General features: G+C 36.6%; 1 protein-coding gene and 1 non-coding gene across 4 annotated transcripts in view; both read right to left on the reverse strand.

Moving 5' to 3' along the window:
- Positions 1 to 25,275, reverse strand: part of LMO3 (LIM domain only 3) — a 57,946-nt gene that overhangs the window by 16,891 nt on the left and 15,780 nt on the right. The gene's annotated exons all lie outside the window — the stretch shown is intronic.
- TRNAG-CCC lies at positions 2,629 to 2,701 on the reverse strand. Its single transcript has one exon. It is a non-coding gene; the product is annotated as a tRNA-Gly (tRNA).

Below are 25,275 nucleotides of genomic sequence, written 5' to 3' on the forward strand. Positions count from 1 at the left end.
AAACAGCTTTTGCTACATAGTCATAAATCAAGTGAATTCTGTATGGGTTAGTATATATCCATTACTAAAGTTCCTGGGGGTGGAGGGGGGGTGGAGAAAAACTCAAGACATATAATCATTTAACATAGCAGTAATGAATATGGTTTACTACAGGCATCAGGGGAAAATGAGTGTTCATTGTAGTAGTGTCTTTTATTTCACAGCACCAGATGTTTCTATAGATTTTTTACCAGGTCAATGGCTCAAGTCACTAAATCAAATTCCCCCAAGCCAATGGAAAGCATAGTATTTGATGCAAATTAATTTATTATTTGGGGGAAAATGCATAAATAAATATCACTGCAGTAAACTTTAATTTTGAACAAAGATCAAGTAACTCTCTTAGTATTCAAGCAACCTTCATTCAGTGACTTGAATACACATGAATTTAAATAATGGTATATATTTTTTAAAATACTGAGGATAAGACTTGGTTTAGTTATCCTATGTGAAAAACCCTCCTTCTGCAGAATAACTAGAGATGAACAGAGAAAGGAAAGTTTAGTTTTCTAAGGATATGAAATTGTAATCAGTTGAAAAGATCTTTAACTTCTGACTGCCGGACGGGAAAGTTTTATTGAATATGTTCTGTGGGAAAGAATGGAACATTTTCACAGACTGAGAAAGGGAATTGCTTTTCTGTCTATTACAAATATACTTCTCATCTCCTTTTCTATTTCACTCTTTTAAACTAAGGAATGCAGTGATAGAAAATGAAAACACTTTAAACATTCAATTCTCTTGTTTTAAACGGAAAAAAAGCTCACCCATTACAAGGCTGAAGAGAGTTGAACCTATTGTTCTCTCTCCTGTTGGGTCTTAGCCTGCACTCCACTGTCATAGAGATAAAGATAACATGGGAGTGAAAAGAAGCAAAAAAGGAAACACCGAACATTTGAAAATGTACCAAGGAAAATATAAGAAATGTTTAACATTAGTTTGAACTATGTTTCTAATTGTTGCACAGTTAGGCTACTTAGCACATAACTTTTAGAATACATTGGTGCACATAGATGACTTTGAATTTTTCTGCAGTTAAGCTAAAAAAAAGCTTTAAAAGTTGACCATATTTTTTTTTTGGGGGGGGGCCACGCCACACAGCATGCAGAATCTTAGTTCCCCGACCAGGTATCGAACCCATGCCCCCTGCAGCGGAAGCACAGAGTCTTAACCACTGGACGGCCAGGGAAGTCCCCAAAATTGACCATATTTAAAAGGAACTAGATACATCTCCTGTTTAAAGGAGACTTACAGATTATTCCTTTCATAACTAAGCACTTTTATTCTATAAAATTAACTCTAATTTAGTGTATTAAGTTCAGCCTTGGTACAAGATAGTTTTTATTAACATAGGTAGATCATGACAAACAGGAACATAAAAGCCATTTGCTGAAAGTAATGTTTAATATATATATGAATATATACAGGTACAGTATATATGTATATTCTCTATATATGCTATATATGTTCACATATGTGTGTACATTCTCTCTTCATATGATAGATAACAGATATCTCTCTACATATCTGTATATAGGTATCTGTTCAGATGGATATATAGAGAGAGAAAACACATACACACACTCACTAGGTAGGTAGATATTATACAGAAAAAAGGGTTAATGGAAAAATTAAGTAAAACTTACTAAGTGCTTAACTACAATTTCAGTAAAAAACTACCAAAGGCCCATGCTATATAGTTGTATATTATGTGAAAATAAACAACTTGCTACCTGAAAATCCCAGAGACAACTTACGGTACAGACAGAAAGCTCAGGTTCAATGAACCCTTTTTAATGAAAGCGGATGCCTAGTGTGTGTAAGGTACTTAGCGAGAGACCCTGAGATGAATATGGCTGGGCGTGTGCTGTCGAGGAACTAGTGGGGACAATACCAGGGCAGAAGGTCAGGGTGCTCTGCAATCAAGACAGGACGGCGGTCACTCGGTCAGCTGTACTGCAGAGCCAGGGGAGAGATGTCATTTGAAGCAGGACCGGAATGACAGATATCATGTCAGAAGGTAGAGAACTGGTGGGAACTGAAAGTAGCATCTCAGGCGGAAGTTAGAGGGTAAGCAGAAGCCTGGAGATGGTCAAGGTCAGGGTTTATTTATGGTTAGTTTAAAAAAGGGCAAATACGAGAGCAGTCTGTTAGGCTGAGGCTAGGTCGAGTACGAAGAGAAGCCTGGAAGCCTGGATGGGTGACTCTGGTGGCCTGGGTGACTGAGGGTTCACGTCTGGTGCAGCAGTATTTTCAGAGGATCCTCCGCATCTGTCTCTCACCCACGCTTGAGCAAAACTCCACTCTTCCTTGAATCAGACAGAATCGCCCTAGGCAGCGTGAGGCTGGGTGTTCAAACCAACCCAGTGGGCTAATTCCTCAGCATCTGCCAATGACCAGTTGGATTTAGAGTATCAGCTCATGATCCAACCCATTCCAACAATGTGGTGAGGATAATAAAATTATAGGTAAACAGTTACCCCTGAATAGGAAGGGAGAAGACTTTTTTTTTAAAGGGATTAAAAAATATATTTTATTTATTTATTTATTTGTCTGTTCTGGGTTTCAGTTGCAGCATGAGGGATCTAGTTCCCTGACCGGGGATGGAACCCGGGCCCCCTGCATTGGGAGTGCAGAGTCTTCACCGCTGGACCACCAGGGAAGTCCCAGGAAGGGAGAAGACGTAAGTTTTTAGTTTTTGGACCTCTTGTGATCCTTACTTAGCACTATACTGGGGACAATAGAAAAATAAAGAGGAGTGCTAAACGTGAAGAAAGAGCTTTTGGTGGAAGCCATTGCCATCCGTCTCTCTGGGTCTTGCATTTTAGGTAAAGGAAAGACCAAGGAAACAATCTGGGAAGACTTCGTTGCAGACTTGCAGAAGAACCAAGTCGAGTTCCATGAATGGCTGGTTAGGTGTCCCTGCCCTAAACAATCACAGGATCTACTCCAGTTTGGTGACTGTAATGCAAAATAGGTTGCTTTGGACTTTAGAGAGTCCAGGAAAACAAAATAAAACAGCAACACCCTCCACGCCTATAGTATAGACCTTTAACTTCACCATCGAGCTGGTTCCTTCTTTACCTCCAATCAAGTCATTAGCCAAGCTAACTATACTTTCTCTCTCTGTCTACAGCTATGCTGACCAATGTGGCAACCAGCCGCCACATGTGGCTATTGACCACTTGGTGTGTGGCTAGTCTATATTGAGATGTGCTCTAAGTGTGACATACACACCAAATTTCAACGTTTAGCACAGAAAATATTTCATGAATAATTTTTAATATATTGATTACATATTGAAATGATAATCTTTTGAGTCCATTTGGTTAAAAAAATACGTTTTTAAAATTATTTTCACCTTTAAAAAACTTTCCTTTTAACAAGGCTACTAGAAAAGTTAAAATTAATATGTGGATCACATTATATTTCTATTGGACAGTGCTGGTCTACATCCTCACCTTTCCTTGCACCCATGGATATACAAGGCTTAAAATGGTTAAACAAATGGAGAGATAGAATTTTCTAATTGAAACTCATCCTAGAAATCTCTCTGCCAGTGTTCTATGCCTAAGGTCAGAGATATTTTATTATTTTTTTTATGGAACTACAGTTGATTTACAATATTGTGTTAGTTTCAGGGGTACAGCAAAGTGATTCAGTTATATATATATATTTTGAAAAAGAATACATATATATTCTGAAAAAGATATATATATATATATTTTTTTCAGATTCTTTTCCATTATAGGTTATTACAAGACATTGAATATGGTTCCCTGTGCTATACAGTAAATCCTTGCTGTAGGCCAGAGATATTTTATTCCAACTTAAAAGTACGTATGCTAATAGTGTGAATCGTGATAGCGCACCCATAATCTGAAATAGAAGACACTGTCCCACCTATTTTTCCAGTTTTAGGCTTACTCAGTGTTAACTTCATTCTAAACTTATTATTTTCTGCTCCATGAAGGCAGCAACAGAATAACACGTAAAGAAAAATGAGCTGGAGGCCTGTGCTACCTTCCCATCCTAGTGTTGCTATAAAGGGCAGGGGATACCCCACGTCTACGTACAGAAGCTTACACCACTATTTAGTATCAGAACTGCCCTAATAACCTAACCCTCCTTACCCAAATCTGGTCCTTTTCTCACTATACTTCTCTGTTTTCATCTGTAAAAATCTGGCGAGAAGGGGTTGCACTGGACAAAAGTCTCTAAGTTGCTGACCCCGAGGGCTGATTTACATAGAATTGGCATCTCGCTCCACACCTGACTCAGTTAAAAGTTGCAAACGGTGTTTAAATATTATACTTTCACTTTCAACAAACAACTGTCAATTTCTTCTCATACCCATTTTCCAAAGCCTTATGAGCAGGTGTTTCTGCTGCTTACGATCATCACAGCGACCTACTGGGAGAAGCGATTCAGAGAAAAGTTAAAATTGAATATTTTTCCTTCAGCATTTGATGAGGATAATACTTCTGGGCAAACATGGCAATTGTACCAACATTTCATAGAATCATAAAATCTTAGTCCTCAAAAGAATCTTCTCTAGCTAGAACAGAAGAAATGTGTCAAGCTTGCTATTTATTGTTGTGATATGTAAAAGACAAGGTTTTTCAAAGTTTTAGATACACTTATGGAAAAGGTTAGAATAATAAGAGGTAGAAATAACAAGAAACAGTAAAATAAAGGATAATATATATGAACTGAAACTGGGAATAGATTTTTTAAAATAATAGAGGTGGATATTTCAACGAATCATTATAGCGTCTCTGCTCTAATTTTAAGTTTTTAATGAAGGGGAGGGCAAATCAGTCGCAATTATATGAGCATAAAAAGTCTATGACTATTTTTACAGACATTGTGGGCAATTTAATCACTGTATATCTCTCCCTCGATATAACTAAGGAAGTCGTTGGTAGATCAAAATAAATTACTCACTGGTTTTAGCCACAGTACAATAAATGCTAATTAGATTGTGCTATATACAATTTTATAATAAAAGTTTTAAATAATTTTTTAAACTGATAATCTGTTCTATCATGAGTTTTTCAAAAAGCTTTGCCTACTTAAAATTGTATAGGTCTTTCATGGTGGAAACTTTTAAAGTAAGTAATATTTTCCTAAAAATCAGCAAGGAAGTCTTTTAACTATCTTTACAGACTTCTTAGAGGCCCATAACTACCTTCTCTTTTAACTTTCTTTTTCACACTTTTATCTGTATATATTATATAATAAGTGAACAAGAAAGTAAGCGAAGAGGTATCTTATTTGAAAATTTTATTTTTACCCATCTCAGAACTAATGAACCTGAAGTACTGTAATGTTTCAACAGAAAAGAAATGAGAAAACAAAGCATTTTCAGGGAAGTGATGAAGGTCATTTTGTAAACAGTTATTTGAGAACTAACCATGGGAAAGACCTTTCTTTGAATAAGCCAGTAATATTTTCATACATCAATTTCACCATATTTCCAGGTGCCACTCACTCATTCATTCAGGCACTGACCAAGACTCACTAAAGCTCCCCTGGGAAATTCTGACGCCATGATGGCAGTGTAATCGAAACTGCAATGCAAAAGTCATTTATTCTGATGTAAAGTGTATCTTTCACATCCAGAGATTATGAGTTAGTGACAGTAATGGCTCCATTATTTATAAAAGGTAAATAAGTCACTTAAGCTAGAATAGATAAGGCATTTATTTATTCTTGCAACTAGCCAGTGAAATTTCAGACAAACATTTCTTCTAGGATTAATTATTATGTCTTACTTCAAAGAAAAAGTGCTTTACAGGATAAGAGTGACAACCTGTCTGAGAACCTGTTATCTACAACTTAGTTTCAAATTTTATTTAAATCTTTTACCTTACTTCTTTGAAGAAACAATTTAATTACAATATTTTCTTTTAAAGTAAATAGCAGGATTTGGGACATTGTATAATTGATTTTATAAGTTAACTTTACTAAAGAAAAGAGGTGCAGAAAATGTTATCACAGATATTCACCTTCGTTTGTAACTGAGGTTATTTTGTTACAGAGGCACCACAGTATACCCTAGCTCTGAATTCCATTAACATAATCACCAAAGATTCATGGAATACATCTTATTTTTTCTCTTTTAAAAAATTATTTTCTGCCAAACAAATTTAACATCTGACACCATTTACTTCTTTAGAATTTTAATGGACAATTGTTCTTAATTCTTACAAGAAAGTGGTTTCAAAACTACCATTTAAAAAACTATCATTTAAAAAAACTATCATTAAAAGATCATATATGGATTAACTATCTATAATAGTAAGGGTATTCATAAGTCACAGTTTGTCCAGGACAATCTGGTATGTATACCTTTAGCCCAGTCTAATTCTCAGCAGCGCTCTGTCTTGATCGAAAGCGTCCTGGGTTGAATAGAAAATTATATGGCAACTCTAGTAAAGCCAAAGATCAATGAGAATTCAGACGTTTCAAACTTTCTGTTCTTCAGCTCCTTTTTTTACCCAAATAGTCATACTGAACTAAATACCCTTCAAGGGCTTTTGTATAATTTTTAAATTCTGTGATTCTTCATACTAGTTGAAGTGTAACTGGATGATTCAGGTAAATGTTAATTTGGAGAATCTGACTTTTAGTTGTCAGACTAAATTTGTAACACTCTTAAAACCCAGTTAAAAGGGAAAGTATACAACTTTTATTCAACATGAGTTAGTATTTTAAAAAATATATATGCATATTATATACATATTCAAATTGAATTTTTAATTTGAGCAGCCTTTAAAGGATTTTTGAATTGCTTTAATGTAGGATTTAGAAGAATTATAAAAATAAAGCCAAGAAAACAATTATTTGTAGGCTTAGACAAATTCCTTTTTGGAATAAGAAATCAAAAAAGATAGAAGACCCTTTCCCCACCCAAAAAAAAAAAAAAAAAAAAAAAACAGTTTTGTGGAAGGAAGTATAATTCTTGAGTATTAATTTGTCCAAGCTTGATGCTTTCCATAATAAATTATCACAACACTCACTTAACACAGTATTATGGAGGAGAGATATTGAAGTTAAATTTTTGTGTAGTAAAACTATACAAAAAGAATTACAGTCAAACCTGTAGATTTTTATATATACACACATACAAAATCATTCATAAACATAAATGATGTTTTCTGCATAGTTTTTTAAAGCATTTTCCTTTGTAAAATGTTATTTCCATAGCACTGAGTTTAAGTAAAGACTTCATTTTTGGAATGTGTGTGTATTTTCTTTATAAAAAGATAGAGCTACTGAGGTATTTCCTTTGTTGTGTCACCTTTAGGACTTATTATCTGAAGTATTTCTTAGAAATTGCTATGCCACAGTGTCCAGAATTTTAACTACTCCTTAAACACTTCTAAAGCTGGATGTCAAACCCTTCATAAAGAGACAGTGTATTGGGGTGTGTAACATCAATATATATCCACCTTCCAATTTATAAAATACGCTGAGTTCAGTTATCTCTAGAGCCATGCATATAATATTAACCATATAAGGTTCTGCTCAATGTCAATAAAATAAATATTTTTGTAAGAAATCTACACAGACCACTTTGGGAAAACCTGTTTATGGAATATATGTTAGAATAATTTACTCTAAGAATATTACATAAGGCAGAATCTGCTAAAATATTTGAAATGAATTCATTCATCTAATTTTCTAATGGTGTGATAATACCATGCGGATATGAAAGTGGGTTATCAAAATGGGAAATTACAAATATGAAACCTATAGTGATTGAAAGCAGAGGTGTTTTCAAAGTAATGAGTACAATTCTCAAATTACTTTTCTATGCATTTATTACATGTTTTCCTATCCAGGTACATTTTATGAAGGATAAAATGATGCTTAAAATCACTTGAAATTTTAATTTTTTTTCTATTAAAGTTGGGAATAGGCCATTTAGTTAAATCATAGATGAGGGGAAAATATTAATTACATATATTTCAATGTCGATTCATAAATGCCCATTACATAAACCTTTAATTAACATACATTACTCATGTAAATATTATCTGGGGTTAAGTGAGAAAATAGTGAATAAGGCTTGAAAAACTTAATATCATTCGTGAACAAAGTCAGACAGAGCAGAAATAAAGATTTCGAACTCAGACATATTGAATATGGAGAAGTGAGCTACTGGATTTGTTGGACAGCTGATATTTACTGGAAACCAGAGGCCCTGAAAAGACAACTTAAAAGATATTTGAACGCGTGCGTGCACGTCTTTCTATGTGCTTGTGTGTCCACATGTATAAATAAAGTACTAACCTACTAGTTATCTCTTTTTTACTCTCAGCCTGTCAAAAAAAAAAACCTGTCAGCTGCAAAAGCGATAAGGGGGGCAGTTTAAAGAAGATACTGGAGCGTTAAGCTTCTTAATGTGCCAAGAATCAATCCCATGAAAGCAAACAACTTGAAAAAAGGGTTATATATATTTAGGAAAGCTCCCAGGCTCCCTTCCCAGCTCTGCTCGAGCCGGAACTGGTGTTCAAGTTTTCTCACCCTAATGACCCCTGAAGCAGCCCTGAGGGATTGCAAAACAAGGCCGTTACACAAGGCAGCTTGCTAATTGAGAAGTTGATCAGGGGTAGAGAAATCCTGCTTTACCACGCTAAGTGTAGAAATCAAGCATGACTAGATTGACATTGCCAGATCACCGTCTGGAGACCACTCCACGCCAGGAGCAGCAGGGCTTTTCACACCTGATAGGCCCTCACTCCATCTACATCAAGTCACATTAAGAAAGGAACGTATTAGGAACCGGAGCCCGCGCGCCCGAAGCACATTACTCCACCGCCTAATTGCTACTTCTCTTCTTTCCCCAAGTAGCAGACGTGTCCACGTGGTGGACCTGCAGCTTGCCTGTTCCCTCCGGAAAACGAGTCTTCCCCACCCACTCTGCCCATCTTTGCTATTACAAAAGTGTTAACACCACCAAACCCCGGAACCAGTCAGAGGAAGAGAGTAGGGCTCGAAATTTGGTATTACATGCGGCAATCACGTGGATGTAAATTACAGAACCCTTGGAACGGTTTCTAAAGGATGGCTCTTTACAGCTTTTTTCTTTACCCTTCCTCCCTCCCTCCCTCCCTTCCTTCCTTCCTTCCTCCCTTCCTTTTTTATGAAGTTGCAGATTCACGATGTATGATCAACGAAATCGCCTGAAAACGGATAGTGATTTAGACGCTGCATGGTGTGCTGAAGAGAGGATAGGCCTCCTGCTTTTGAACTTTGAGTCCCCAGTCACGGATTTGCTGCTCTCCAACCTAAAATCTCCTGTGACAGATGGCATAATAGATATTCCCGACAGTCCGGACTGGCAGGCTGATATTACTTGGTGTTTTTTCCTACACTCTATCTCTGACAGGTTCAAAGCACTTCACCAACAATGTGTTTGAGGTGTGTGTGTGTTTTTAGCTGAGACAATGGAATTAATTCATATCTGTCCTCTGTTAACTGCAGGGTACACAGGGAAATAAATAGCTTGTTTCCAACTGCAAAGTTGTTTTTTTTTTTTTGCCATTACAAAAAAAATTCTTATATAAATTTGTAAAAGGAAAATTTATCTTTACCATGCTTATCGGGAGGTGGGAGGTGGCAGCCATTCTATAGGTGGGGAAACTGAGGCACAGAGGCAGCAGTGACTCACCTCAGAACTTTTAGTCAATTAGTAGCACTGATGGAAACCTAGCAGGTCTATGTTTTCTGATACCCAGATGGGTGCTCACTCTACTAGATTTTCTCTCTTGCCCTTAATCCACGTTGACAGATAAAACAGTGTGATAATATGGTAACAAAGAGAAACACACAAAACACACACAAGAGAAGAGATATTTTCTTACCCAGCAAAAGGTGACAGGGCAATCCAATGTGTTATATAACCCAGCACTGCCTTCCAAGGCATAATCTAAGCTTAATATTACGACATCAGTTGTGTTTTTTTATAAAAGGTTCATCATTCCCTTTTGGAACACAAAATTAATAAGTAAACCCACAAGAATAGAACACCACTAAAATTGAGGCTTTACTTATTTTAGAAAACATAAGCATGAGATAAATGTCCACAAACTAAAGGTAATTCTATCTACAGAGCATTTTTAATGGAAAAAGCAACTAAAAGACTAAGTCCTTGCTGATAATTAGACCTCAGCAACTTAGACAAATCAGTCAAAAGATTTTCCTGTGCTTACATTTTAAAGAAACATCTCAAATCAATATCAATATGAAATCTGGTCAATTATGTAAGGGCTAATATTTATTCAGTCTTGTCTCTGTACCTGACACTGTTCTAAGCATTTTATATGAGTTATCTCATTAATCCTCACAACAAATGCATGACACAGGTGGTAGTTTATTCTCCCATTTTATGGATAAGGAAAATGAGGTATTCAGACTTATGTAACATGCCCAGAGTTGAACTACACGGATCTCCCTCTTACCCCAATAGAACAGAGGGAACTTCAAGGGCAATTCACTATTACCACCTCTTATCTCTTTTTACTTCCTGACCTCTAGGCAGGGCTTATACATACTTAAAGCTAAATTCTGTCTCCTTAGACCTTCCACTCACTGGGGCTTTACTTAACAAGTTTGCTTCTCCTTATATATAACATCTTTCTCTTCCGCAGACCACATCCCCACCCTGCCCTGTCACATTCAATGTTGAAATGAACATCGGGACCATCTGCAAGTCCCTCAAACCAGACTTCTCAAATGCATCTCTGACTGTTCCTCCTCTCCTCAGACCCCCAAAGCCAACCCTGCTAGTTCTCTCTCGTAAATGCCATAAGAACCTTTCCTTTTTCTTCCTTCTCAGAGACAGCCTTCTAGAAATGATCCTGAAGGAAATGCTCCTTTGCATGCATCATCTCTCCCCTGGGCTCAGGCTGTGATTTCCTAGCTGAATGACTTTTCTACCAACCTGCCTTGCCCTGCTCTCCACTCTCTACTCTGCAGCCAGTTACCTTTCTATGACACAGATGCAATTCATTGCTTCTGTCTATAACCTTCTATGGCTCCTCCCTGCATGCAGAATAAATGCACAAAGGCATGAAAGGGTCACTCTGTCTGGCCCCGGTCTTCCCTTCCACAGCTGTGCCTCACCCTCAAAATGTTCTCTCCTTGGACTTACCATCTACTTTCATGCCTGTTCTATCATACCTGCCTGTTGAGCCCCTACTAAATTTATTCTTCCTGGCAAACTATGACTCTTTTTCTGTATTCAACTCAAATGCCACTGAATCTATGAAATCCCTCTGATTTCCCTGAGGCAAAATGAGTAACACCCTCCTTTGGCTATTTAAGCACTTGTTTTCATATACTAATGGCCCTTACAGCATTGGTACCAGTTCATGTCCTTCTGTTTGTTTCTTTCTTGCTGGATAGTGAGCTCCCTGATAGCATGCCCTCTCCTTTCCTCAGTGCCTGACACGTGTAAGATTCCTAGGCTTTGAAACTACTGAATGACAGAGCGGGGACATAACTGGAAATTAGCGCTCTTCCCTTGTCAAGTAAATAGATTTCACATAGGAATTTTACTTATACCTACTACACTCGTATCACCTATTTTTAAAAAAGCTTTATTGGAGTATAGTTGATTTACAATGTTCTGTTAGTTTCAGGTGTGCAGTGAAGTTATCATATACATATACTCATTCTTTTTCAGATTCTCTTCTCATATAGGTTATCATAGATTATTAAGTCGAGTTCCCTGTGCTATACAGTAGGACCTATTTTTGAAATCCCACTTTGAACTCAGTGTATAATGGCTATACCACCTGTAGGTGGAAGTCAAAAATAAAGTATCTAGAAGCTGTTGCAAAGACACGACTAGACCACCATCCCCATGTCCTTTCCTGAACTATACCTTACAGAAATAACCCAATTAGGTCACAGCTACACTAAGTAAAGCTACCCTAGGACCATGTTAGGCAACATCATTAGTACTTGCTGAAACTAAGAACAAATTAGGTCTGTCTTTGATCATATTCAAGATGGTTTAAGTGACAACATCAGAACTTAGCTATTAGCAGCTGCAGAAAACCTGCAACTGGTGTCATCTTTACTCATCATATCTGGTGATATTTCTTTACCATCATTACCCCATTGCCCTAAAGAGTAACACAAAGCACAGGTCATAATATGATGTATCTAACTTAGGTAGGCAGCTCTAAAAGTGCACCAGCATTCAGTCTCCATGTTGTGAGGAAGCCCAACTCCTTCTTATTCTCAAGATCCACCTCCTAAATCTCCTTTCCAGCTTCCAGAACCTTCTCTCACTGCAACTCTTCCATGAAGCTCAGCTATTAAAAATCACATTTTCCTAATCATCTGACAATTATTCATTGCTATGTTGATTATATATGTTGTTACTTTATTGCAATCAAGCATTGCTCAATATTTCATTCTATCCCACTCCCTCCTCCTGCCTTCCATTCAATATTTATTGAACACCTACCACCTGCCAGGTTTTCTACCAGATGCTGGATACAGTCAAACAAATAAGACCCTTCCCTGCCCTCAAAACGTTTGCAGTCTAGTGCTGGAGTGATAGACAAGTAGGTATAACAATGACAACAAAAGTTCATTCTCTCCTCATAACAAACCAGTCTGCACACATTTGGAAGAGGAGTTTTCCTTAAAACACCATTTTCCTCATTTCATTAACATGTTCAATGACTTTCAATGGCTCCATATTACTGACATAATTATATTCATTCTGCCCAGGTTGGCTCTCTGAGCCAATTCTACAGGACCACAGTTCTCTCCCTTTTCTAAATTTAAGATTCCTAAATATTGCCTGGGGCCCACTTATACTAAAAATATTACCTATTACTGATCTGAAATTTAAATTTAACTAGGGATCCTGGATTTTGTTTGGCAACTCTGCACTTAATTGGACCAGCCCATTTGCCTCATTGTTAAATTTGCAATAGATTCCAGTGCTTGGGTGAGCAGCTACTCCATCTGAAATGTATTCTCTCCTCATCTTTCATACCAATCTCATCTCCTCCCGTAAGTCTTCCCAAGCAACAGAGACTGTGCTTTGATCTCTTATAGCTTAATTCAACTTAGAAAATATTAAGTAACTACCTAAAGTGACAGTTATTGCAACTGTCTCAAATGGAATGGAGTATCTGAGGCATTCTAAGAGAAATTTTTTCCTTCTAAAGATTGAATAAACTACTCAAGTTTGAGAAATATTGTTTTACCTAGTTCACTTGGACAATATAAATAATTCAAAATAATTTCTCACCTCTTAAGTGGGAGGAGTCGAGTAGAAAGGGAGTGAGCGGAGGGAGGGGTAGAAGTTGTGCTCTCTTTAGTACAGACCCATCTCAACCTGGCCCAGGCTCAGGTCTCACTCTAAAAACTCCATACCTCACACCTGTTAGGATGGCTATTATTAAAATGACAAGAAGTAACAAGTGTGGGTGAGAATGTGGAGAAAAGGGAACCCTCATGCACTCTTGGTGGGAAAGTAAATTGGTGCAGCCACTATGGAGAACAAATGTGATGGTTCCTCAAAACTTTGAAAATAGAGCTACCATATGATCCAGCAATTCCACTTCTGGGTATTTAGCCAAAAGAAACAAAAACACTAACTTGAGAAGATATATGCACCCCATGTTTACTGCAGCAGTATTTACAATAGCCACGATATGGAAACAACCTGAATGTTCATCAATGAATAAATGGATAAAGAAAATGTGATGTAAAAAAAAAAAAGAAAATGTGATGTATATACACGATGAAATATTGTTCAGCCGTAAAAAAAGAAGGAAATCTTGCCATTTGCAACAACATGAATGGACCTTGAGGGCATTATTCTAAGTGAAAGAAGTCAGACAGAGAAAGACAAACATTGTATGATCTCAGTTATATGTGAAATCTAAAAACAAACAACAACCAAAAAAATCCAAGACTTAAGAATACAGAGATAGATTGGTGATGGCCAGAGGTGGGGTTTGGGGAGGTGAGCAAAATGGGTGAAGGGGGTCAAAAGGTACAAGCTTCCAGTTATAAAACAAGTTAAGTCCTGGGGATGTAATGTACAGCACAGTGACTATAGTTAATAATACTGTATTATATATTTGAAAGTTGCTAGGAGAGTAGATCTTAAAAGTTCTTATCACAAGAAAAAAATAGTAACTGTGTGGTGATGGATGTTAACTAGATTTATTGTGGTGACCATTTCACAATATACACAAATATTGAATAATTATATTGTACACCTGAAACTAATAAAATGTTATATGTCAATTACATCTTAATAACCAAATAAAAATTTTAAAGCACTACATTAATTAAATTACATTAATTCACTAAAAGAATACATTCAAGAAGAAATCATTCATAGCTGTATACTTTAATAAAGTCTCACTTGAAATAAAAAAGCAAAAAATTGTTCTTTATTCCAACAAAATATATTGCATTGTTAAGGTCTAGTATATTACACTTATACACACGCTTGACAGAATATATCATTGCAAATAGGTGACCTTTTCCAACCCAAACACTCTCTAGAGCCTAGTTAAAAAAAAAAAAAAAAAAAAAAGCATTGATTACAAAGGTCATAAACTTCCACAGGGATTTTTTTTTTTTTAAAGAGAACAAAATTTCTTCTCTTCTAGCATTATATATATATATATATATATATATATATATATATATATATGCCCCCCACTTACATTCACTTTATTAATATATTTAGAGAAACCATTATGAAATGGTTTGGCTGTTTTCCAATAGGCTTAAGAAACCAAAAACAAAGAATAATTCTAAATTTCTCTATTTGTTCAGAAAATTATCACCAGAAAGATAATGGCAGGCTTCACAGGGAGCTATGTGGTGAGCCACAGAACAGAATTAAAATCTAATGTATCTGATGCCACTGATCAGAAACACGTTTCCTGGTAGGTACTTCATACCCTCCCAGGTGTACATTTAATTAACTAACAAGTTAGCCGTGGTGTACCACTGGCTTAAAAAGGTAACACAGATGTATGAGTGAATAGTTCTCTTGCTTCCTATAGGCAGCATTATGGCACACTATGACTACAGTTACTGCAGACGAAAGTATACCCCTTGAACCTTGGGAACTTTGGCTAAATAACCTAATCATCCTGTGCCTCAGTATCTTTGTCTCAAAAATGGGTGTAATAATAGTTCCCAAAGGCTACATGAGATTACATCTGTAAAGCACTCAGCACAGTTCCCACCTGGTGGCAAATACCTCCTAAATAGTACTAAAAGATAAGATATAGAAGGCAAAGATTTGTCTGTTTTTTTTCACTGCTACTATCTCAGTATCCAGAATAGAGTAGATCCTCAAGAAATATTTGCCACCATCTGAGTCTCACTTCTGTTGACTTTATTTCACAATGTTAAAACCAACCCTCATAATTCCACTGCCATTATAACACCTCTACCCTCAGTTCAGTTGAAATTTTTCTATATTTACCCAGTATTTGTAAACAGAAAAATATAGGACAATCTTTTTAGTAGAGTTTTTCTTTAAAAATATTTCTTCATATAAATGCTGGCCGAATGCTTATGAATTTTTAAAGTTTTATTACCACTCAATGAATTTCTTTTCTTCTCCATTTCTAAAATGTCACTTTCTGGCATAGAGTAAAACTCCAAATTCTATTTACCTTGTCTTTTAGCTAGCTACTCTGCCAAATTTTCTTATTAATTCTTGAGTTTTCCCAATTATCCCCAAAGAAAATAATTCTCTTTTTAATATTTATACTGATTATTTCATTTTCTTATCTTGTTACATTAGCTAAAACCTTTAAAACAACATTGAATAAAAGTGACAATAGTGGATATCCCTGTCTTTTTCCTGAGTTTAGTGGAAATGACTTTAGTATTTAACTGTTTTATATATTTGCTGTTAGGTTTCAGTAACTTTTCTTAATCATATTTAATTGGCTTCCTCTTATTTCTCTTTAGCTGGAAGTTTTGCAGTGGCTGCTGAATTTTTATCAATTGCCTTTTTGGCACATACTGCTCTAGCCATGGTGTTTTCTCCTTTAGTTTGATAATACAATAAATGAGGTTGCAAATCATCCTGGTGTTCCTTCTTTGCATTCCAGAAACAATCTTACTTGTTCCTAGTGTATTATTTATTTTATACACTGACAGACTAGTTGCTAATACTTTTTGAGTATTAATCATAAATACAATTAGTTTCTATATATTTTTATATTATCTTTATCAGGTTACAGTACTATATGGTACTATATTAGAGTTACGTTAATTTTGTATAAGTTGAGTTTGGGATATTGTTTCCTGTTAACATTAAATTACAGATGCCAAGGAAGTTGCTAAATATATATGGCTTAAGTGTGGAGGAGAATAATGCACTGCAGGTAGAGATTTAAGAGTCATCCCAATATGAGAGGAATTAAAATCATGAAGACAGATAATATCTCCCAGGAAAAAGTATACCTCAATAAGATCAGTGTTCCTAAGGTACATTCCTTCACACTTTTAAGTGTCTGATGGGGATGAGACACCCAGAAAAGAATCTGAACTGTGTAGGGTCATGGCATCCAAGATAGTAGAAAGCTTTTACAAAGGAGTGATCAACATTATTAAAAGGAAAAAAAGCTATAAGATAATCCCTGAGAAAATGTCCATCAGTTTCAGCAATTAGATATCAAGAAAAGCAATTTCAGTAGAGTAGAGGTAGAAGTCCGATCACAAGTGGATGAGGTTGAAGAAGGGGAGATTATACTTCTAAAAATATTGGACAATAAAGGAATTGGACAATACCAACATATATCTGTAGGATAAGGCTTTTTTCTTTCAGAACCAGAAAGTCTTGAGTATATTCATATGTTGAGGGTCAAAAGTTTAAAGAAAAGGAAATATTAAAGATAATACGGAGAAAGGAGATACCTCATCACAAGAAAACCCACAGGATACTGGAGGGAATGGAGCCAAGGACATAGAATTGGAAAAGTAACAGGAACACCTTATTCACAAAGATGAGATTAAAAAAAGTTAAAGATAAATGGAAAAGTAGATGAAATGTAAATGGTAGTAAGAAGCTGATTTATATCAAGCCTGATGGCTTCAATTTTGAAGGAGGCAGCAAAGGCATCTGCTGAGAATGAAGAGACAGGACAACTAGCCAAAAAAAGGGCCTCAAGGGGAACTGTGAATGTTCAGTAGAGCTGTTGAAGGTCGTGGGCAAGGATGGCGGCCAAGTACAAATAACTGGCTCATCCCTTGAGACTGGGTGAGAGGAAAAACCAATTATTTGTGAGAGCATCAATCTATATTTTATTTACTTGTTTCCAGCAATGCTCAGCCATGCTATTGGAGTAGAAAAGCAGGGAGTGGTATACCAATGCCAATTTGTCACCCTAGAGCCTTGCTGGGCTCTGAGATAGAAAGGCAGGCATAGTAGAAGATGGAAGTCTTGAATGACCAACAGTTGGGTTCATGCCGGGCAGCGAAGGACAGAAGCCTGATAGATGTGACCAAATTAGGAGAAAAAGACATAATGGAAGAGCTGAATGCAAGTGAGTCAAGATGATATTATGGAGTTTAAGATTCCTGAGATGGGGACTTCCCTGGTGGTCCAGTGGTTGAGACCCCCATGCTTCCACTGCAGGGGGCACGGGTTCAATCCCTGGTTGGGGAGCTCAGATCCTGTATGCCGCATGGCGCGGCCAAAAAAAAAAAAAAAAAAAAGATTCCTGAGATAAAATATTTTTCTTTAAGGACAAGAAGCTGTATGTGATCCTAGGACTGGGGGGATGTAATGTAGGGTTAAGGAGGTTCAACAAGTTAGGACTGGTTTCAGATGGGTCAACTGTAAATCTTTTCAAATCTCCTACAATTTATAGCAAGAGAGAAATTGACAGGAATGAGAAAGGGTAAAAAGTAACGTAACCAGATTGTATGAATTTTATTGAAGGACAATGCATTTTTATTAGTGGATGGAGATGGTTGTGTGTATCCAAGAGAATGCCAACTTCTTCTTTTGGTTTCATGGAGCATGGGATTTACAAGCGCTAAGTAGGACTGTGCCCTTATGGATACCCGACAGGGACACCGCCTCCTTAAAGGAGAGGCAAAATTCAGTTAAAGCGATGATGAAACTCATTTAAAGACAATATTTTGATGGAAAAAGCCAAAATATTGTAGACATAGAATAATTATTGACAACGACATGTGGCTTCCAGAGGACCCAATGGAAAAGTGTTGAGTTGAGGCAGCAGTCAAAATACAGAAAATGGGGAAAGGGATGGAAGTGAAGAGGATTAGATCAACATTGATGGGTGAAGGGGTGGTGGCAGTGGATTTGCCTTTCATTCAGTGATGAATAATTACAAGGCTGAATGGCCTGTTTAGAAGTGGATAGGAAAAGACTCTGAAAAAGAATGGATATATGTATATGAATAAATGAATCACTTTGTTGTACACCTGAAACTAACACAACATTGTAAATCAACTATACTCTAATACAAAATAAAAATTTAAAAAAAATTTAAAGAGAAAAAAGTAGCTATAAGTTTATAATTTAAAAAGAATAAGTAGATGGCCTCAAGTGTCTTAACTTGGGCACAGTGAGGGTCCCTGAAAATATATTGCTTAATCCCAGGGAAACTGCAATGGCTATGAGGTTCAAGCAGAGGCAAAAGAGCTCTTTTCTCAGGAGGGCCTCCCACCTCACAGAGCAGTGAGTTCCCCACTGCAGTTCTCTCCAGGGTAGTTCACCCACTCTGATTATTTAAACAATTTCATTTCCATGATTTCAAAATCTCCCAGGAGATTTCTGAAGCAGGGATATAACGGGTATATGTGGGATGCAGGATGGTGATCCTGTCTTCAAGAATTTGGGATGCTAAGAAACATTTTCAAACACCTCAGCCAATTGTATGGATTAAAAGGCCTGGTCAAGTATTTAAAACCAGACTTCTAGGGTTCTGATTAAGAGCTCACATACTAGTGCTTATGGACCACATTAGAATTAGTTGCCAATATCTTAAATCTAAGAGATTTCATTTAAAGATCTAGAAAAAATATCTAGTTCATCTGGAGAAATCAGCAGTTTTAGGCTCATATTCTGCTGAAATAAAGTCATAGCTGCTCCCTTGGGATAGGACATGCAAGCCCCAATTCACTATATCATTTTACCTTCATGGAACTTAGAACCTGGAAGCATTTGGGTTTGTAATCGCTGTCTTAGCCCTTGGTGAGATAATTATTCAGCCTATTTTATTTATGTCAAAGTATCACTGTAAGAAATAAGTTATTGATTACTACCTCATGAAATAAGCTTTTCATACATACGTTTATGTTAAAATAATGGATTAATTCTGTGCTAAATAGTCATCTGGCAATAAAGATGAAAATTTAACAACATAAAATGTTATATCTGCTATAATCCTCATCCGACAGAGTGAGCTCAAACACTGTTCTAAATATTATTCAAATCCACCTATATTTTATATCTACGTAATATCCAGACCAGAGAATTATTTTCATCACGTCCCTTTCCCAAATTACTTTCACTCAGCTATTTGAGCATTTCTCATGCATTAGGCTCTATGCTCCCACCTCTATTTTTTTCCCATTATTGTTCACTCATTGCAATTATTCAAAGTTCATCTTCAGATGAAATAAATAGCTCTGGATATCATAATAAAGAAAAATGTGTAAGAGAATACAAAAGTCTGGAGAATATATGAACATATCATGTAGATCTGAACAGTTGTTAGAAATAGAAAGTAAATTTGGATTTGAGCTTCCTAGGAGACAAAGAAAAAAGGGAAGAGGTAAATAATACTGACCCACAAAGCCCATGAAGAAACACCATTTAATCATTTAGCATCCCAGGAACTTTTCTTATTCTAGATTGGAGAAAGTTCAACAGTGACTCTGTAGGACATTGTGTGACACAGTAAACAGAGTCTATAACCTCATCCCTAAGACACTGCATTGTTTGCAGCTATTTATAAACATTTTCTTTAATGCAGGCTAATGGTGAAACACTGATGCACAATCCTGTGGAAGATTTTGAGGGGTCAAGGTCAAGTGTATAGCTCTCTGAAGTGATCCAAAGGATATATTTAAAACTATCAGAAGAACTAGCTTAATGTCTAGTTTTTCAGGTAATCAATCCACCATAGATACTCTTTCCTTCAGATAACTTCTTAAAAAATCAGGACTGAAAAGCAGCAGTCGTAATTGCTGGCAAGAACAGAGTGCAGAGATACTATGACATGATAAAGTTTACATGAGGAATTTCAGAAACAAAACTAAAAGGCATGCAGAAACGGAGAGCTGAGGATCCCAGCCTTCCTCAGCAAGCATTTCTGGGTCTGCTCCAACACACAGCTGAATCAGAGCCCCTGGACAATGCGTCTGGACAAGAGGCATTACCTTCTAGAAAAACCTCTCGTATAACATTGTCAGATTCGGGCCAACTGCCTTCTGGAGGACAACTGCAAAGACACTGCATTTCATCTTGGGATATCCTTTCTTGGCAGGATCAATTGCCTCCCTAGACCCATCCTAGGGTGTGGCAATAAGACTACACCATCAGGGTAGAGAACATAAGATACATATCTTTTGATTCTCCATAGCAGTTGACAAGGCTTTTCTCTATTTCTCAGATACCCAAGTTAAGCTCCTTGAAGCTCAGATTATTTATTGCATTACTTTTGTAACCTTTCTCCCAAAGGAACGTGTGATCCGTACACAGTTGGCACCAAATATTACTGGATGGCAGATTTGTTTTTAAAATGGTAAAATTAGGGCTTCCCTGGTGGCACAGTGGTTAAGAATCTGCCTGCCAATGCAGGGGACACGGGTTAGAGCCCTGGGCTGGGAAGATCCCACATGCCGTGGAGCAACTAAGCCCGTGCGCCACAACTACTGAGCCTGTGCTCTAGACCCACAAGCCACAACTACTGAGCCCACATGCCTAGAGCCCGTGCTCCACAACAAGAGAAGCCACCGCAATGAGAAGCCTGTGCACCACAACGAAGAGTAGCCCCCGCTCGCCGCAACTACAGAAAGCCCGCGTGCAGCAACGAAGACCCAACACAGCCATAAATAAATAAATAAATAAATAAATAAATAAATAAATAAATAAATAAATAAATAAATAAATAAGTATATTAAAAATAAATAAATAAAATGGTAAAATTAGATAATACATCTCATCTAAATTCATGGAATTTTCTCCCCTAAGACAGCCATGTGATAGCTTAAAAACACATGCTTTGTCATCCTTCAGTAGCAGTTTATTCATTAGTACATTCTTTGCTCTTCTGAAATCCAACATATCTCATCACATCTCATATTTGGTAATTTTCATTCTCAAAAGGTCTTGTTACAAATCCAATGCATTTAATTACCAAACTATGCCCATAAGGGTACCTGGACAATAGCTTACATTTTAAATTGTAGTAGTTGTGGGTGCTGCTAACCTGTCAATCTCAAATATATTTATAAGCTACACACACAGAAATGAAATGAACAAAGTGATTTCAGACTAACCAGCTCTGACTACACATTTTAAGAAAATCAGTGGGTGTGCCTAGGATCCAATGCTAACAATTTGCTATGCACTGCAGTGTTACAGCTTTCTAAATGGTAAGTAACTGTTTAAAAATTCTGAAGCCTTCTTAAAATGTTTCACTTAAACATTTCTGCAATAAAATCTTATTGAACTGTTGCTTTCATTAATTTTCTACAGACTAGAGAGCAAGGAATTCAAGTTCGATTTTTTTTTTCTTTTAACTTTGCCTACTACTAGCAAATAAACTGTGCCTCTTTTTAAAATAAACCCCTGGCCTTGAGTTTTGGCCCCTTAATAGTAGTCTACATGGTTGACTACCCTTGGTGTTAAATTTTCTTAAATTGTATTTCTGTCAGTGTATCATTTTTTTTAAGCAATGGACCCTATAATAGCAAGCACTGGTCTGTCAGGGGTGCATTTTACCAGCACGACACAAGTATTTTTCACTACAGGAGACAAACAATGATATGTATTACATGCGGTAAACACTGCCTTTGGTACATAGGGTTCTTTTAGCATTTATCTGTCTAAAATCTCACTGTGTCCTGAATGGGGGGTTGCCGGGGAGGGAGAGAAACCCTGCCTTATATTAATGTTGCCATTGGCTATAGCACAGTATTAGAAAGAGTCCACATGCACTGGGTGTTTGTCATCAAAGCAAACCTTGATTTAATATTAAATGAACACAGTCAGGTATATTAGCCCATGTTTAGTCCTTTTCTTCCAAACAATTACTACATCTCTCTTTTACAACTCTTTTCCCAGGTATTGGTACTCCCCTCCTTTTATTCACACATATCACTACCAAACAACTTTCAATCAAGCTTAACAAACTAAGTATTAAAAAATAAGACTGCTCTGCAAATTGGGGGTACATAAATCCCAGGGATGTTTAAACAAGGACTAGCCTTTCTATTTATTTGATATCTTAGCCTTTACATATTGTTTTCCTAATTAAAAAATGTACAATGGAGTATTTATGATTTATAAATATATATTTAAATTGAGGGTGCCCACTTAGATTTCCTTAGGAATAAAGGTATATAATCAAAACGTTTAGAGAACACTGTGAAAAGGAATACCAGTTAAGATACTGGCATTCAATTGTCCTTGCCACCCGAGGAAAAAGATATAAAAATCAAGACTACAAAGAAAACCTAAAGCAAGCTAACGTTTTATATATAATTCTACCCTATGGGATATTAAATATAATGCTTTACAAGGCCATAGAACTTTCACGTGCTAAAGTGTGGAGAGAGCATGGGCATATAAGATATTTTAGAAAACTACCACCTCAGTTACAAAGAAAATCTTATGTTCAATAATTCCCCAAAGATTCAAATTCAACTTACTTTATGTAAAATACACTATAATTGTAATTCAACAACCCTTTCCAGATTCCAATAAGCTCCACTTTTTTTTTTTTTTTGGTTGTGCTGGGTCTTTGTTGCTGCGCGCGGGCTTTCTCTAGCTGCGGTGAGTGGGGGCTACTCTTCGTTGTGGTGCGCAGGCTTCTCATTGTGGTGGCTTCTCTTGTTGCGAAGCACGGCCCCTAAGTGCGCAGGTTTCAGTAGCTGTGGCACGTGGGCTCAGTAGTTGTGGCTCGCGGGCTCTAGAGCACAGGCTCAGTAGTTGTGGCGCATGGGCTTAGTTGCTCTGCGGCATGTGGGATCTTCCCAGACCAGAGCTCGAACCTATGTCCCCTGCATTGGCAGGCAGATTCTTAACCACTGCACCACCAGGGAAGTCCCTCCACTCTTAAATAATTTTTTTCCTTCATGGCTTTGGGTGCATGTGGTATTTAAACATCTCTTCATCTATCTTCTTTGTAGATGAAAAGTTGGTAAAAGATCTTATTATGCTAGTAGCATTTCATATTCTTGATTATTAATCATTCTTAAACCTCATCTTAATCTGCTTCTTTAATCTTCTTCTCATGTTTAATTTTCCAACTATCTTATCTTCATAACTCAGTGCAATTCTTCCTTCGTAACAACAGAAACTCACATTGGAGTGTTGGCCAGTGTATTTGATTCTTTCCCTATGGTGTTTCACTGACACTTCCTGACAGTTCTATGAATGGGTTTGTTATTCCTATTTACAGATAAGTAAACTGAGGCTTGGAGAGGTTGAGTAACTTGCTAGGAATATACAGCTGGGAAGGAGCAGAAAAAGGGCAGACCTCACATCTGTACTCCTTACCATTATGCCTCTAAAACCTAGGGATTAGGTCTAACTGCATCTGGTTTGGGAGATGGTTAGGGAATTAGGAAGAACTGATGTGACATTTTTCTTTCTATAAAGTACTATCACAGAAGGTAAAATCAGCAGACGAATGCATTATAACAGTTAAATATGACTGATGTTCCATTAATGATAGTTGGGGGTGGGGCGTGCAACACACAACGTGGCAGATAATGAGAAATACACAGTGAAATGATTTAAAATACACTGTATGCGTTAAGACGAAATGTAGGATGAGCTTGTGACTTCAGAATCACAGTGAAAAACTAAGTTGTGGTGAAAATGAAAGGTTCTGTTTACTACTCGGCAGATAAATCCTCAAAGGAAAATCAAAAATATTTAAAAAAATTTTAATCTCCTCAAAATATATCTTTTTTTCTCAGGTCACTGCAGCAATCCACAGTTAACTGAGAAGACAAAGCAGTTAACATGTTTAGTCAAACAAGCATGTGATCTTTATTCTAAAGATAGTGGTTAGTTTAATAAATATCACTGACAAGATCATTTCAACACCTAGCAGACTATCAGCTCAAGATCAAATGACCTTTCCTTAAAATCAAGCTCAAATTGATCCATTTTGGAAGGTAAGAATCACAGAGTGATTAGGAATATAGGTTTGAACTTAAAAGAGGACAAGATGGAAGTTAGAACACATGCCCATCTACCAAAAAGAATAGGAGGGCTGCTAGAAACTGTAATAGGAAAAAAAAAAAACACTCAGGAGGTGCAGGATGACAGTAGGAATTAAGACTTGTAAAGTCATTTGGCCACCACCTCGTAGCTTTCTGGAAGTTATGTTCAAGATTTTTTTATGCACGAAGGATAGATGGCCACCGCTTTGAAAGCCCACCCGTTCATGCTGTGCCTCTGTAAGATTCAATGTAAAGCTTCTTAACCAATACCCATGATGCATCATTTTATAATTTTATAAATTTAAATACAGGCTCAAGTACTTTGATTTGTACTTAAGGTTTAAATTTAACTTTTAATTTCAAAAGTAAAGACAGCTTGTATATCCAGATCCCACTCTCACAAATAAGAATGCATATTAATCTTTTAGTTTTGAAGATGAATGCTTAGCTCTTCTTGATACGAAATTAAAATTAGTGAGCTAGGGTTAGGTGAGGGGTGCAAAGCATAAGTATAAACTGAACACTTCTGTAACATCTGTCTTATCAAGAATGTGATTCAATTGTTTTAAATAATCATATGTCTTTGATGTATTTTCTCTTAATGCTGGGTTTGGAAACATTGATGATAATTAGAGCGAATATGTTCTTTTAAATGGTTTGTACGAGAAAATAATTTCATTAAATAAGACTTGGCTTGACTTTTAAAATAATGAAAAAAAATCACCTTTCAGACCTAGAATAACTGATGTTTCTACTTTAAGAGTAGAAATTGGCAGC

Source organism: Balaenoptera musculus, chromosome 10 (assembly GCF_009873245.2).
Source record: "Balaenoptera musculus isolate JJ_BM4_2016_0621 chromosome 10, mBalMus1.pri.v3, whole genome shotgun sequence".
Classification (NCBI taxonomy): domain Eukaryota; kingdom Metazoa; phylum Chordata; class Mammalia; order Artiodactyla; family Balaenopteridae; genus Balaenoptera; species Balaenoptera musculus.